The sequence below is a fragment of the Anas platyrhynchos genome, chromosome 3, assembly GCF_047663525.1.
Source record: "Anas platyrhynchos isolate ZD024472 breed Pekin duck chromosome 3, IASCAAS_PekinDuck_T2T, whole genome shotgun sequence".
Classification (NCBI taxonomy): domain Eukaryota; kingdom Metazoa; phylum Chordata; class Aves; order Anseriformes; family Anatidae; genus Anas; species Anas platyrhynchos.
Genome location: NC_092589.1, coordinates 107,071,849 through 107,084,396, shown reverse-complemented (window position 1 = coordinate 107,084,396; position 12,548 = coordinate 107,071,849).

The window sequence follows — 12,548 nt, the reverse complement described above, 5'->3', positions numbered from 1 at the left end:
TTTCAAGGAGAAAGCACAGGTGATAGCACTATTGAGTTTACCATAATGTAGCTACCATGGTTCAGTTAGACTCCAAAGTGATTTCTCTGGAGGTAAGAGCTGGTTGTCTTCTGCTGTCCTGGTAGCATCTGAATAAGCCAAAAAAAAGAAGTCTAAATGGCAGGCATCTGTCCATTCAGCCCATCTTGAAATAACAATAGTGCATGACACATTTGCCAATTCGCAGCTTGCCAACTGCAAGAGTGACAAAACACAATTTTCACTCTGTAAATGTGTTATATTTAAATGAGAAGCTCAACATAATATATCACTTAATCAAATAAAAACAGTCATTACTGTTGCAGAGATGATCTAGTTCTCTATAAGATTAGTGGAAAACTTCCACAACAGTGGCGCAAAGTCTAGTTGGAGGCCAGTAATGATCTGAATAACCCAGAGTTCATTACAGGACCCACGGTCTTTTTTAATATCTTCATTAATGATCTGAATGATGGGTTAGAGTGCACCTTCAGTAAATTCATAGATGACATGAAATTAGTTGCAGTGGCTGACTCACTAAAGGGCTGTGCAGCCATTCAGAGGGACCTTGACAGGCTGGAGAGGTGAGCTTACAAGAATCTCATGAAATTCAGTGAGGAAAAGTGCAGAGTCCTGCATCTGGGAAGGAACAACCCCAGGGACCAGGACATGCTGGGGGATGCCAAGCTGGAAATCAGCTCTGCAGAAAAGACCTAGGAGTCCTGGTGGACACCAAGTTGAACATGAGCCAACAATGTGCCCTTACCGCTAAGAAAGCTAATGGTATTCTTGGCTGCATGAGGCAAAGTATTGCCAGCAGGTCAAGAGAGATGATTTTTCTGCTCTACTCAGTATTGGTGAGGCCACACTTAGAGTACAGGGTTCAGTTCTGCATCCCTCAGTACAAAGGAGACCTAGACATACTGGAGAGAGTCCAACACAGGATCACCAAGACAATTAATGGACAGGAGCACCTGTCTTATCAGGAGAGGCTGGGAGAGCTGGGACTGTTCAGCCTAGAGAATACAAGTCTCAAGGAGGATCTTAGCAATGTCTGCAATGACCTGAAATGAAAATTCAATGAAGACGTAAGCAGACTCTTTTCAATGGTGACTAGTGCCGGGACAAGATGTAATGGGCAATTCTTTACTGTGTGGCTGCCTGAGCAGTGTCACAGGTTGCCCAGAGAGGTTGTAGATTCTCCCTCCTTGGAGATCTTCAAAAGTTGCCTGGGCATGGTTCTGGGCAATATGCTCAGGGTGTCTTTGAGCAGAGGTTGAACCAGACAACACCCAGAAGTCCCTTCCTACACCAGCTATTCTGTGATTCTGCCAATTCCTATAAAATTCACGTATATTAAGCCTAAGTGTATTAAGCTTAATAACGTAATTATTAAATAATTTGACATGTAATTAGTGTAAGGACTAGGATAACATCTGTGCTGAAAAGTTTTATGTGACGCTTGTAGGCAGATTTTTTACAAAAAGTTTCAGTTCTCTACTACCTGCTGGGATCTTTTGATAATTTGGGTGTTTATTTTGTTGCAAATTTACTTTGAAAAATCAGGCCTTAAAGCATTCACTAGTATTTGGAAAAAAATGATAGAAACAGTTCTGGCTTCATAGTTTTCTCACTGTCTTCATTTGAACTAGAATTTTAAAGACATTTTGTTCCCTTTGTTGCTTCTTACTTGTTTTCTTTCTTTTACTTTCATTATTCCTTTCAGATACTTTTTACTTAGGATTAAAAACATACATCAAATTGACTTGCTTTTTACCCCAATATCTCATAGTTGTTAATCCTCTACTCAGGGAATTCAAAAAAGTATGGTTTCTAACACAATCTTGACTTAATTTTGCTGTATGTTTTCCAAGCATATACATTTAAAAGTAAATGTTAATGTCATAGATGAAATATATATAGCAATAGATATATGGTTGTATAATCATTTTCATTGTAAAGGTCTTTTCAGCATTAACTTTTAATTATATTTAAGGCCAGAATCTGTTACTTTTCCAGGCTCTAATTTTCCATGTGTGATCTCAGTTTGTAGGAACCCTTAACTTTTTTTTTTCTCTTTATTTTTTTTCTTTGTTTTGCTTTATTCTGTTTCCAAAGAAAAGGAAAAAAAAAAAAAAAGTATACATTTCTGAAAATAAGATAAAGAAATAATTTCACTACACATTAGAAACCTTCTTTCAGTGTTGCTTTTTAAATAGGTTTAATATTTCTTTTAAACATGTTTATGGAAAAGCATACTAAATTAAACATCAACAACAAATAACAAAAATAACAACAAACAGAAATTATTACAACTGACCAAAAATAGTTATTTTTCTCATGGCACTCTTAGATTTAACAAATAAATTTACTCATAGCATTATTCCCAGCATATCTGTAGGAGGCAGGAGCATGATTTCCCTGGCTGCTCTTACCAATTTTTTTTTGTACAGAAGTTTTCTACCAATGTTCAAACTGGAAAGTTTGTAGTGTTTTCTTCCATATATTAGTTGAAAAATGTTACTTTGTCCTATGAACATTTTCTACTGCAGCACACTTTCTAATCTGGGAAAAAGTTTTTCATTTTAACTTTCTAAATGTTTTTCCCTTAGCTTTAGTGCACGTAACCATTAAGGGTGTGTCTACAAAAGAAAATATAATTGGTACTCAGGAAAACAGTTTTGCTTAGGATCCTTCACAGTTTCTTGGATATGTGTACGTACATTCCAATTTTGTTTTATTTGACAGGAAGCTTCCTTTAGTTAACTAAAAATGATGTAAAGGGTGTTTTTTTGTCGTTGTTTGTTTGTTTTTCTGTACCTTAGGAGGTAGCAAGCACCACTGAAGGTGAAAATCATGATGGTACATAGCACAGTTATGTCTTTAGTTTCTGGCAATATAAATTTTAAACTTTTTTCCCAGATATATCCTGAAAACTAGAAAACGTGGTAGTGCCCACTCTTGACTAGTTTATATAAAACTATAAGGGATTATTGTGCTAAATCTTTTTGATGAGCTTTGGAAGAATTTTCCAAGTTTTGATGCATGCCTGAGACATGCTGTTGATTTATTGTGGCATGCAACCCATCTCTGTTATCCATTTTTCATCCCTGTGCACCATCCCTGTCCACAAATATCCCACATTAACTCAGGCACTGAAATTTGAAGGGAACTATGGCCCATGTCCGTAAGTCAGTCAGAGCTATGGAAAGAGCTTTGAAAAACTCCTGCTGTACATATAGAAACAACAGTAGAGAACAAACAGATGTTTTACTTATTTCTTTACAAAAGCTTTTTTTAAAATCCAAAAAATATAAATAGTACAATGAATGAGACCTTATATACAGGTTATTTAAATCATTCTCTAGAGCTGCATGGTACGGACATACTGAATTCCAGATTAGAGTTAAAAATGTTTTTAAATTCACCAGGTGCATTCCCCTAGGATATATAAGCAACCTACTCTGCAATTCTGAAAATGCAATGTTCCAAATGTATTCCAAATGTTGATTGTTCTTGGCTCTTCTGTTGGAGAAATCTTGCATTTATATTCCCCTTCACCACCACCCCAGAATCTACAGAAGCCATAAATGGGACAATAGCCAAAGTTTTCAAGGCACAAAGTGATAAGTTTTACCGATGGAAAACAAAATGTTCAAGAAAGACATCTTCCACTTCCATAAAAAACACATTTGGGGGCATTTAGTTAGTCATAGCTTTTAGTTATTCCAGCAGTAAATTAAACCATGGCTTTGCTGTGGAGTGTTACTTCTCCTCTTATATACAGCTAACAAGGCTGTGGGAGGCTGGACTTTGAGGGGAACAGCATAAAGAAACACTATCTCCTAGCATCATTTGTTTAACAGCAGTGGTAAAGTCCATAGAATCTGTAAGCAAAGGATGTCCCCTTGTGCAAGGTGTCACTGAGCACAAGACCTGCAATTCTGAAACTGTTTGGCTTGTTGGAATCATAGGATTTATACATGTATATTATGTAATAAATTAATATATTATCCCTACCTGTAATTTAAATCCTAATATCTTACATTTAGCATCATTGATATACAATGTATGTATAGACAGACTACTATGGAGTCTTTTTCATCATCTGCATTTTAAATCTGCAGAGAGAAAACAGAGCTTGGACCATTTTTATTAAAGAAAATGTCCTAAACTTTTTTTTCACCCCCACCTCACCCCCCACCCCTCCAAAGGGATTGGATTGGCTAATACCATATTCTGCAAACTAAAATTGAATTTAGAAGTTCAATTTAAATCTTGGCAACCCTTCAAGAACATTAAAAACAAATCAGTTTTGGAGAAGCAAGCTGGTGTATTTTAACTTTTTATATAAGTGCTAAAAATAGTTATAATTAAAAAACCTTCACTTTTTGGAATCTGTAGCACATAACCAAGACCTCCCAGCAGTAACCAGGTAACACCAACTTGTATGGATGGTTGGTTGGCTCCTTCCCACTTGTGAGGATACATTTTTATAAACAGCTGAAACAGTCTCACAACCCTTTTGTTGCTTTTGGACCAGCTGGTACATCATGTCTACAGCTATACACCCTGATACCAAAGAGGGCAATGACATCCAACGTGATTGTTGGCTAAAGCCCCTTAGATCATGGCTGTCGCCAAATCAGGACTGGGAACTGGCAGACAGAATGGCAGTTGGTTCATGCATATCGGCTCTTCCCAGAACAATTTAATGGAACTGGGATAACATGCCTGTGTCCATGCCCTTTCTTACCAGTCCATGCTCTTTGTTACCAAATACAGTTTGTCCTTGGTAAGCTATAGAGACATAATTAATAAAAGACGTTAATATAAAGTATGTTTTAAACCTTTTTTTTTTTTTTAATGGAAAACATGATGTTAATTTTCAAAGAAGCTGAATCATTCTCTTAATTATTTATAAGGGAGTTATCCTGAATGATTTCTGACGATATCCAAGGTTTTCATAACACGGACTCAATGCAAGTAGAAGCCGTTGTTGCAGAATCTTCCCTTGCACTGATGTATACTGCAGATGAGAAAATTTATTACAGTGAGTAACATGAAGATTTGCTTAATACTGCAAAGTAAAGAGTGACCTTATTGCGTGAAATGTACATTGCAGAACAAGTAAAAATAAATAATTGTGTGATAGAGGAACTCTTGAAAGATGCTGATCTGCACAGTTTCAACAATAAATTAAATATGTCGCTATTTAGCAAGTTTATTTAGATCTGTGAACACTTAAAAGTTCAGGCTTTTCTTTACCCAGAAATAAGCTACACAGTGAAGGCAATACAAACATTACTTCAAATCTAAATGTGTGTAAATCAGGTTACAGTTTAGCTGTGTTATTATACTAGATAAAATATTACATATTATTACATATGGCAGTTCTAAGGAGAAAAGAAGCCTAGATGTTAATGGAAACAGCTCTATGAAATGTATACATATGTAAAATATATATGAAGTGAGTACTCAGCAGCATAATTCTCAAACACATATCCCAAGCCAGAATCAATTATTCTGTCACAAACATGCTGGAGTTGTGGTCTAGTTGGATTTGCATCATTCTACACCAGATGAGACTGATTTAACACAGAGTTTTGGAATGAATGTTTTGCACTGCTCCTTTATTTGTTGACTATTCTCTAGAGTTATTGAATATTTTTATTTTAAGCAAAAGCATTTTAGTACACTGCAGCTATGCCAGGTAGAAAAATTTAATTGTCTTTTAAGTGTCAGAGCACACTGCTGCACTACTTTTGTAGTTTAAAGTGAAGATACAGAGCAAAAGAATTTCATTGTACACGACTTAAAGATTTTTGTGCATTTGTTTGTTGTGTTGTAGATGTTGATTTAAGGTCTCTAGCTCCTTTTTACTTTGAAGGGGGCTTGACTCATTGCTCTTAACTGCATCATCAACAACATTCCAGTGAATGCAGTAATATGGCAATATGACCTTATTTCTTGAAAAAATCTTCAGGATGTTTTACCACAAAGTATACCATCTTGTAATAAATGACTAAGTTCCAAATAGGGTTACAATCAAAGTTTACAATTTATTAAAGAATAGAGGTAAGCAAACAGCGCTGGGTGCACCAGGAGTCTTTGCTCCACCAAAATGCACACAAGTTACATCAGGCGGCTGGTTTTTATGCTCCTAGGCTAATACATATTCATCACCATTTTTGGAAAAGGCAGGGTTATTATAATTAGTTTCCCGGGACCAGACCATCCCACAGACACATGCGTATCCGTCTCTGGTGGTCCCTCCAGGGGTGGCTCATACTGAAGGCTCATAGTCTTCCTCCTAGGCTTTGTCCTTCAGTCGTTCTTCAGCTTCCCCCCTCTCCTTATTTAGTAGTCTCTGGGCCAGATGTCAGAAAGTTGTGTCTTGTGCAATAGTCAGCAGTTATCTCAAAAAACTCCCCCCTATTCTCTTATCTCCCAGACCCAAGTCTCAAGGTTTACCCTTCAAACCCTCTATCAACATGAACTGCTAGACCATTCTTATGCAAGATACGAGAACTATATACACTAACCGCTCTGTTTCTCTTGGACTTGTGGTTATTTATATAAGGGTATGTAAGACAGAAGGTCACATTTCATTATGAGGCCTTAGCATTGTTCCACATTGACACAAATCAGATGAACATATTTCACAATCTCTTTTCATGGGTCCTTCTGAATTGTGTTTACATGGCAAAGTTTGGTAGTGGGGGCTGCAGGGGTGGCCTCTGGAAGAAAAATCCCAGCAGCTGCCCCATGTTAGATAAGGACCAGTTTCAGCCGGCTCCAAAGGAACCCACTGCAGGCCAGAGCCAAGCCAATAAGCGATGTTTGCACCTCTGTGACAGCAGATTTAAGAAAGGAAAAACAACTGCTAAACAATAGCAGTCAGGAAAGCCTGGAGTGAGAAGCAGCCCTGCAGCCTCCAAGGTCACTGCAGAAGGAGGACAAGAGGTGCTCCAGGCAGGCAGCACAAGTTCCCCTGTGGCCTGTGGAGAGGCCCCTGGTGGAGCAGGCCGTCCCCCTGCAGCCCATGGGTCCCACATGGAGCAGATCTCCACACTGCAGCCTGTGGAGGAGCCTCCGGTGGAGCAGGTGGATGTGGCCTGGAGGAGGCCGCAGCCCATGGAGACCCCCTCCAGGAACAGGACTGGTAGTGATTATTTATCAGCAGACTGATGAACCATCTTTTAAGGTACAGGATCCCCCTTTCTCCTTGTCCTGGTTTCAGCTAGGATAGAATTAAGTTTCCTCCTAGTAGCTGATATGGTTCTGTGTTTTGGATTTAGGATGAGAATAATGCTGATAGTGCACTGATATTTTAGCTGTTGTGCAGCAGTGCTTACACTAAGTCTTTTCAGATTCTCATATCTCCCTGCCTCTGAGGAGGCTTGGGAGTCACGAGAAACTTGGAGGGGACAGAACCAGAACAGCTAACCCAAACTGACCAAAGGGATATTTCATACCATGTGATGTCATTCTTAACAATTAATATGAGGTGGCTGGTTGGGGTGGGGGCAGCTGCTCAGGGTTAGACTGGGCATAGGTCAGTTAGTGGTGAGCAATTACATTGTGCATCACTTGATTTGTACATTATTATTAATAATAATAATTGTTAATATAAATAATATTTCTCTTCCATTTCTATTAAAATGTCTTTATCTCAAGGCATGAACGTTTACTTTTTCTCCTCCTGATTCTCTCCTCCATCCCACTGTGTATGTGTGAATGAACAGCTGTGTCCAAGATAAAACAGTATTTTATTACCTTTTTTATTTAAGATAGTAACAAATTAATCTGTCTCATATGACTGGAATTTCACAGACTCTCACTTATTATTGACTGTTCATCAAAAATTGTTCTATAACTAAATATTCTCCTATGAACAAACCTATCTAAATGTACAGAAGCTTAAATTTACAACTTCCTGTCTTTGAGTCACTAGAGCTTGTTATTTCAGTTTTTCCTATGAAATCAAATGTAGACATATTCAAGATATCTTTCTAGGTTTTTCTAGGCCCTCTAAAATTTTAGAACAAAAGAAATATTAATGGTGTTACAGACACTTTACCCACATCTACAATTTAGCAGATGTGCCCTGCAGTATTGTCTTCCTACAGTTTAAAAATATTCAAGATTTAATGAGGGAACTTGACAAGTGAAGCAGTAGTTTCAAGCACTGCATATAAATCTTTAGTGCAGAGAATTACAGGCTGATTCAGTCTCCCTTATATCATTGTATTGTACAAATGAAATAGCATAGCACATAGAAGAAAAGCTTCAACATTCTCACTACTATTATTCTCTCAAAATGTGTTTATGCTCTGCTAAATTACAGTTGTTTTAGCAACTTATTGGTGTATTCAGGAAGATCTGGCAATTAAGGTAAATATATATATATATTTTACTTGCCAGATTAATTTCAAAAATTTGAGCAGTTTAGACCTGCTTATATAATCACACTGCATTTCTAAATTTCCACAGTCCTTCTCCTCCAATATGTCAGTGCTCCCATGCTTCTCACAAGTGTAACAGCTGAGAGCTAGCTTTGATCTCCACAAAACTATGTGAGGAGGGAAAAGAAAGTGGCCTCCCTTCATTCATATATGCAGAAGAGCGTAGAGAAGTTCATCACACAAATATTCAATGAACTTCAGGAAATTCATTTTATCCACTCTGACAAACATAGAAAAAGACCGGTATATGCTGTCAATGAGGTAGGAAAAGAAGAAAAGATAAAATGATACAGTGAAGATGGGGAGCTATGTTTCCACAAATGCATTCATGCTACTTGATGCAGCAAAGCAATAGAAAACAGCACAAATTTTCAATACTACAGCTTTCACCTCTCAGACAACAAGGCTGCATCTGAGGATCCAGTCAGTTCTTCTGTAACATAGCTCTGTTCACAAAACACCTCCTGGTTCCTTCTTCCCTCACTGGTGTCAAAAGACATCAGCAATATGCAGTGAGAGATGGAAGAGGGGATGGGGTTTTAACTACGCTTATTTTCAGCAAGGTTTATAAAATTCACACACACAGACACACACACATAGTCTTATCTCAGACATGTATTTTCTTGTGCCTTCTTAATGTGTCTTATGCTTTTCCAACCAGGACAGACTTTATGTTGAATATTTATTTTATCAGCTTTTTGAAATAAATAGAAATAATCACTCCACAAAATGCAGAAAACTGGGCATGTAGAAGAAAAGAGTTAACATCTTTCTGCTATCTTAGCTCCCAGAACTTCCTCACCAAATAAATATCCATCTCAGCACAAAGAAGCTATGAACAGAGGACAGGAGTGTAGATAAAAGAACAACACCCTCTGTCTTGGTGGTAATTAGGCATGAGATAATTCTAGCACATGTAAAGATGAACTGAAGGTCACTAGTTATATGACCATATTTTGTTTTTCTGTGTCTTCTTGCAAGACCTTCTGAGACACATTAAACGTACTGACATTGCAGCCTTCCATCTAATTGATGAACAACTATTTCACTGCCTTTACCATCATTTTTAACCATCGGGGGAAAACTTCCTTTTCAAAGTGGCAGCCAATAAGTTTTCACAAAGTAACATCTATTTTAAGATAAAGTAACATCTACTTTAAGACAAAGGGGGGAAAAAAGGACTCCCACAACTTTCTTTAAGTTTTAAAGCAAAACTAATTTGTGCTGACTGAACTGACTAAACTCATCTGACTAAATTATGTTTAGCCCCACTGCCAGAAATGAATAGGTTTTTGAACTCATCACTTCCCTGAATCAAAAGCACCAGTAAGCTTTTATGGAAAACTAAAGCACAAAGCAGTGCTGAATACCTTTTCAGCAATGCTAAATGCCTTTTTTCTTAAATGGAGACATGATTCTATTAACACAAAATTTATTTTTTTATATGAAATGCACCTTTATACTTTTCTCCTTTCTTTTCCATTCTCTTCTGATTACAAATAGAAGCATTTACAGAATGTAAAAGTCAAAGTTATTTTGTAGTGTCCTGAACTTGGAGTGCATTTTTTTTTTCTCATCTAGGTATTTAATTCCACAGAAAATATACTACTGGATTTGTCCTAGTAAACAAGGAAAAAAAAGATTCTTATTTGGTCTACATCAGCACTACTTCAGTGAAAATATTTCTTGGTTCTGCTCCAACTCTCTTCACAGATTTGAATACCAGGATTTTCTGGAACCTATATCTCAATTTAGAGCCTTAACTGCAATCTATAGGGATGATGTTTAGGGCCTTATTTGCCTAATTTTTGTACAACCAAGCTTTTGCCTTATTAAAACAGGTTATATCAATTATATAATCCTAAAATGCGTACTATACAATAAGCATACAGGAATTCATTTACTAAAAAACAGATTGCCAAAGGTGAAGAAACATTAAAGCTGATACACAGAGATATCTTAATAAATAAATAAATAAACAAAAGCATTCATAACTTTCTGCAGATATTTTCCCCCATGGTTCTCTCCACTTAAATGCTATGGATCTTTATTCAATGCTGTCAAAACAGTCCTAAATTACAATGTGCTCACTATATCTATATATTAATTATGTCACAGGAATTAGACTAGAGGGAATGGCCTCAAGTTGCACCTTGGCCTCAAGTTGCACTTGGGGAGGTTTAGGTTGGAAATTAGGAGACATTTCTTCTCAGAAAGAGTGGTTAGGCATTGGAAAGTGTTGCTCAGGGAGGCAGTGGAGCCACCATCACTGGGGATGTTTGGACCTGGTGCTTGGGGACATGGTTTAGTGATAGACATTGGCAGGGTGGTGGTTGGACCAGATGATCTTGGAGGTCTTTTCCAACCTTAATGATACTGTGATTCTGTGATTCTGATTAATTCCACTTAGTACCAGTGGTTATTTTGCAGAAGCACATAGAGGTCTGCTTGGCTTGAAGTTCATTGTACTGGAAAAAATGGCAGTCCTTGCCTGAAAGAGGTTGCATACTAAAGAACAAAACCTAAAATGTACTCGGGGAAGAAAAATAAATGTGGTAGGAATGATAATGGGCTAGTTTAACAAAAGTATTACTAATACTTCTGTTAAAAAAAAAAGCTCCTTAATTCCTTACTTGCCTATAGACTGGGAGATGGAAATATTATGTATATGAAATACCAGAAAGAGGTATCCTTTGTTTGTCTAAGGACTTAATGAACTCAAAGGAACTCCTGTAAATTCCTGTAAAATTTAAAAAAAGGAATTCCTGTAAAATTTATTAGCTAAAATTCTGTTCTAATACTTGAACATGGTATAAAAAAATCTCAGGAATATCATGCTGATTATTGTTTCCCCAAATATCTTCTATAAATAATACATATAATAAGGTAAACATTTTTTAAGCTTTGATGACAATTTGGAAAAAGAGATTTAAGGTGATTTGTGGGTAGGCAGATATATTTATGAAATTTCATCTCTAAGCCTCCAGTATTAGATACCCTGAAAAAAGCCATTCCCGATGTTTTAAGAAGCTAAACATAAAGTACCTAGTGTACCTGATTCTTATTTATTTTTATTTTTTATTTGTTTTTTAAATCCCTCAAATTAGAAGCAATTATTAAAAAACTATTTGAAACTTTAGGAGTCTTGATTAAAGACTAGTAATCAATTTACTGGTCTTGAACTAGATTTATGAAAGATACAACCTCGTATACCACTTCATAATGTTATATGAAATATAATATAAAAACATTAAATTTGTATCAATTCATCTGTTTATTTGTTTGTTTTTTCCTAGACTTCAAAAAAAATGTTTTATAGAAATTTCCAAAAGCATCTGTGACATTTCACTAACTAGGAAGAAATAAGGCACCTACTAGTTTCTTTACACTTCAGACTTAGAAATAAATGAGATTCCTAAAACAGCCAGACACGGGATTAAATTTTTGAACTGAATGTAAGGATATACTTAATATAACTGAAACTAGAAAAGAAAGGCAGGAAACAACTTATGAGTGAACTAAGATTTTTGCACACAGGATCAGTGACATAAAGACCAAGCAAGTGTCTAGCACTGACAAAAAATTTGTCAGCTTTACTAGATAGATCCTTGGACAGAATTAGGTAACTTTGTAGGTGTATGAGTACTGTATGTCGTAAAGCTACGGCATCCTCACAATAGAACATAATAGTTAATCCCTGGTTAAGTGATCGTATAAATGTCAGGTTTAGTGCACCAGTCATAAATACTGAAAATGAACTTATATTTAAGATCATTAATTGCCAACTTTTTAAATGTTGTACTGGTTTTGCACTGAGGATGGAAATGTGTCTCTCAACAGAGAGCAAACAGCAGTAAATCTTCCAAGGCAACTAGCTGAGCAAGCAAATTACTCAGCACATAAAAGAAAGTGTTATGACAAACAAGATTATTAAAAAGGACCCTCCAGTTATCTTCTGGCCATTGAGTTCCATCATCAGCTTCAATGAAGTAGCAAAAGCTAATTAGCCCCTGTGGGGAAAAGGGGAAGTTCCAATAATAGCCATAATGTCAAAGGCAAATA